Source organism: Canis aureus, chromosome 30, assembly GCF_053574225.1.
Source record: "Canis aureus isolate CA01 chromosome 30, VMU_Caureus_v.1.0, whole genome shotgun sequence".
Taxonomy (NCBI): Eukaryota; Metazoa; Chordata; class Mammalia; order Carnivora; family Canidae; genus Canis; species Canis aureus.
The window spans coordinates 26,990,737-26,995,436 of record NC_135640.1 but is presented as its reverse complement, the minus strand read 5'-3'; the positions used below and the strand labels follow the sequence as shown (position 1 = coordinate 26,995,436).

The 4,700-nt window shown below is 36.3% G+C and overlaps 1 pseudogene; it reads right to left on the bottom strand.

Moving 5' to 3' along the window:
- Window positions 1–2,895: 2,895 nt before the first annotated feature.
- LOC144301561 (NADH dehydrogenase [ubiquinone] 1 alpha subcomplex subunit 1 pseudogene) lies at window positions 2,896–3,140 on the bottom strand (annotated as a pseudogene).
- Window positions 3,141–4,700: the final 1,560 nt, after the last annotated feature.

Genomic DNA, 4,700 nt, shown 5'->3' with positions numbered 1-4,700 from the left:
GTAGCTTTATGACCTTGTACAAACTTTCAAGTGAAAAGTCTTTGAAAGTCTGTACATTCTCCTTTATTGTTTTTATCAAAGATTACTTGCTCTTCTTATCTATTGATTCTTGTATAAGAAATTCAAAATGGGGGCCCGGGTGGCTCAGCTGTTTAGCACCGCCTTTGGCCCAGGGCCTGATCCTAGAGACACAGGATCAAGTCCCACATCAGGCTCCCTGCATGAAGCCTACTTCTCCCTCTGCCTGTGTCTCTGTCTCTGTCTCTGTGTGACTCACATAAATAAATAGATAATAAAAATCTAAAAAAAAAAAAAAAAAGAAAAAGAAAAATGATTTTGTCATATTACAAAAGAAAGATCATTTAACTTCTTCCAAGTGTCAAAATTTTATTACATTTTTTGTCCACATGGTTAAACAGTAAAAGAGAGGGGCATCTGGGTGGCTTAGTCTGTGAAGCATCTGCTTCAGCTCAGGTCAGGATCTCAGCTCAGCAATGACTCTGCTTCTCCCTCTTCCTCTATCTCTTCCAGCCCCCAACTCATGCTTTCTCTTGTGCCCTCTCTCTCTCTCAAATAAATAAATAAAATATTTAAAATAAATAAATAAAATGAAAAATGAAAGGGAACAAAAGGCTATAGAGTGAAATGTGTCTCCCATACACTCTCAAATGCTGAATTCTCATCTGCAGAGACAATCAGTATTAATTACTGTATATCTTTAAGATATATTTCATGCATATACATGAAAATTCTAATTTATTTACTTTTCTAGTGATGTGGGAAACAAAGACAAAAGAAAAATTAGATTTCTGGGGCACCTGGGTGGCTCAGGCAGTTAAGCATCTGCCTTCAGCTCAGGTCATGATCTTGGGGTACTGGGATGGAGTCCCTCATAGGCTCTCTGCTCAATAGGGTGTCTAATCTGCTTCTCCCTCTCCCTCTGCTCTCCCCCCAGCTCCCTGGCCATGCTCTCTCTCTCTTTCTCTCTCAAATAAATAAAATCTTAAAGAAAAATTAAATTTCCTTACCACTTACAGCCCACTGACAAGTCCTTGAAACAGGAAGAGTGACATTCCTCTAGTTGCTCAGGTGCCTCAATGTTAATACTTTACTAAGGGTAAAAGGCAGGATCCTAATTATAGGATCCTGGGGGTTAGGCTAAGTTTCCTTTGGAAACTTTATTTATCTATACCCCCCAAGATACTTGTTGGCAGTCATCCTTGAAGTATCTGAAGGGTCTCATGACTAAAGTTTATTAAACAGTATAAATGACCTTTCCCCAACCATATCTAGCCCCTTCAAGGCCCTGGAAACCTTGCTTCCAAAATTCCTTAGAGACTTATGCTCTCCCTAACCCCCTCCCAACTTGTAAATGTATAATGGGCCCCTCCTTATGACTCTTCTTTCTGCCCACAGGTTCTGTCCCCAGTGCTTTAATAAAACCACATTTTTGCACCAAAGACGTCTCAAGAATTCTTTCTTGGCTGTTGGCTTTTAATCCCAACATTTTTCCTACATCATTAGCATCCAGGTTATTTTCCTGTTTCTTAAAAAAAGTATGGATTTTTGGATTTTTAGGTTGAAAATTTTATTTCCTTTTTTAGTACAATAAACATTGTCTTCTGGGTTGCATAGTTGCTGATAAGAATTCTGCTGTAACTTTTATACTCATTGCTCTGTATGTAACATTTCTTTTTCACTGTGTGCCTGCAAGATTTTCTCTGTTTTTTTGGCAGTTTAATAACCACGTATCTAGGAATTATTCGTATTCTTATTATTTATCACTCTGGGGGTTTTCTGTGTTTCCTACATCCATTATTTTTTGTCTTTCATTAATTTTGGGAAATTCTTCACTGTTTTTTCTTCAAAGATGTCTTCTGCTTTATTCTCCCTCTTTTCTCTAGCTGCAAGTCCCCGTACTTGTATGTTAACAATTCGAATATTGTCCCACAGATCTTAGATGTAGTGGGGTTTTTTGTTGTTTTAAAATATTTTCTTCCTACTTAAGTATGAATAATTTTTATTGGCCTATTTTCAATTTTATAGACTCTTTCCTCAGCTATGTCCAGTTTCTGATAAGTCCATTAAAGGGATTCTTTATATCTGATGGTGTGTTTTTATTCTCACATTTTACTATTACTTTTTTTAAAAAGTTTCCATCTCTCTTTTGATATGACACATACACTCATGCATTCTGCCTACATTTAGTTATAGCTATTTTAAAGTCCTAGATACTTTAAATGATTGTGTCATTCTGGGTCTGGGTCTGTTGACTACTTTACCTCTTGATCTTTTTCCCCTTGCTTTTTTGGGGTGTATTTTCATTTTTTGTTGAATGATGGTCATTGTGCATAGAAGAGTAGAAACCAAGATAATTAGAATTTATTCCCAGAAATAGGTACACCCTCTCTTGGTTCAGTCATTATATTGGGGATGGTGAGAGTCAAGCTACCTAGTAGTTGAACTGAATTAGCTTCTGTTACCTTCAGGATACCATAGACTTCTACCTTGTGCTCAGGGTAGTGTGTAGGGTACCAAAGAGTTTTTATGAGGCTGTGTCTTCCATAGACACAGATATGACATTATTTGACCAAATCATTTTGCGTCTCTCAAAGGTTATTTTAAATTTGTTATGTTCCTGGTTTTGTTTGTTTTTTTTGTTTTTTTTGTTTTTTTTGTCATGTTCCTGTCTAGGCTGTTGGTTTATGGTTGTAAAGGAGGATTTTCTTACTTTATATCTTTAATACTTGCTTCTATATGTATGAATATAATGACCATGCTAAATTATGTTATATAATAGTTTTTAGTTGATTTTCCTTTATATTTACTTTTCTGCTTTTATTACATTAATACACTGCAATAACCTGCTATAAGGGGTAGATGAGCAAAACCAACTTATTTTTCATCAACCAGGAAAATGCTTCCTTCATCGATATTCTCCAAACCCTTTGACACATAATAATGATAAACTCCAGAGACATGCCTATCTCTTGGCATCAAATTCCACTGATACGTATAATAGGCAACCGTTTGTTCCCTGCCTCAGTTACTGAACCTGTAAATGTGCTTGGTGGTGATGGCTGGATGACCAAGCACACCGCCATGATGCCTGCCAATTGGGGCAGAATGTCTAACCACATTGCACGGTGGTTGCCAGAGCCGAAACTTTCCTTCTTGGTGCCCCATTTTCTCAGTTTTAAGTAAAACATCAAATTGTTGAATGTGAAATATGCTACTCTGCATTCCCAAATTTTCTTGTGATTTATTCCTCATGCCTACTATCATTGGCTGGTTCTTACAGAGAAGTGTTAGATGATATTGGTAATAGTGGAATTCTTACGTTGCTACTTCTATTGTTTGCTCACTTGAAAAGATGTTAACATTTGGATAGGAATGACAGAATAAATATTTTTAAAGTATCCAAATTTTTTATTTTATTAAGAGCCTTTATGATTGATGGATATTATATTTATTAAATGCTTTTGCCCTGTATCTAAGGAGTTCAGAACATAAAATTTTCCCTTAGATGTATTAATAATAAACTGTCAATAATTCACAATAATGAATTACCTTTGCTTTTCTGGACTCAAACACACTTGTTTATGATTTTGTTCATAATCTAAGTAAAAGTGATCTAAATATTATTTGTGTGTGAAAACTTTGTGATGCTTAAATATTAATTATATGGGTTTTCTTTTTCCCGGTTATACATTTTAGGTGAATAAAAATGAATTCGGTTTTATTTTTATTTTTTCTTCTTTTTTTAATTTACAATTCAATTAACCAACATATATTAGACTCTTGCCTCAGCTATGTTCAGTTTGCTGATAAGCTCAACAAAGGGATTTTTTTCAAAGATTTTATGTATTTATTCATTAGAGAGAGAGAGGCAGAGACACACGCAGAGGGAGAAGCAGGCTCCATGCAGGGACCCTGACATGGGACTCGATTCCAGGTCTCCAGGATCATGCCCTGGGCCGAAGGCAGGCGCTAAACCACTGAGTCACCCAGGGATCCCAAAGGGATTTTTTATATCTGATGATGTGTTTATAATTTTATAGAGAATAAAAACACACCAACTACACATCATTACTTTCGGATATAGAGTTCAATAATTCATCAGTTGCATATAACGCCCAGCGCTCATCATATCAAGTGCTCTCCTTAATCCCCATCACCCAGTTACCCCATCCCTCCACCCACTTCCCCTCCAGTAACCCTCAGTTTGTTTCCTAGAGTTAAGAGCATCTCATGGTTTGTCTCCCTCTCTGATTTGGTTTTATCCTTTTTTCATAGGAGTTTTGTTTTGTTTAGATTCCACATATAAGTGAGATCACACAGTCTTTGTCTTTCACTGTCTGACTTATTCACTTAGCATAACGCCCTCAAGTACCATTTATATTGAAAATGACAGAATTTCTTTTTTATAGGTTAATAGTATCCCACTGTGTGTGTGTGTGTGTGTGTGTGTGTGTGTGTTTGTGTGTTCATTTTCTTTGTGGATTCATGCATTGATGGACTCTTAGGCTGTTTCCATGTCTTGGCTTTTGTAAATAGTGTTACAATGCAGCTATTTCTTCAACACAGTGATTTTGTGTGTGTGTGTGTGTGTGTGTGTGTGTGTGTGTGTTTCAGATATATAGCCGAGAGTGGAATCGCTGGATCATAATGAAGTTCTATTTTTAATTTTTTGAGGAAGT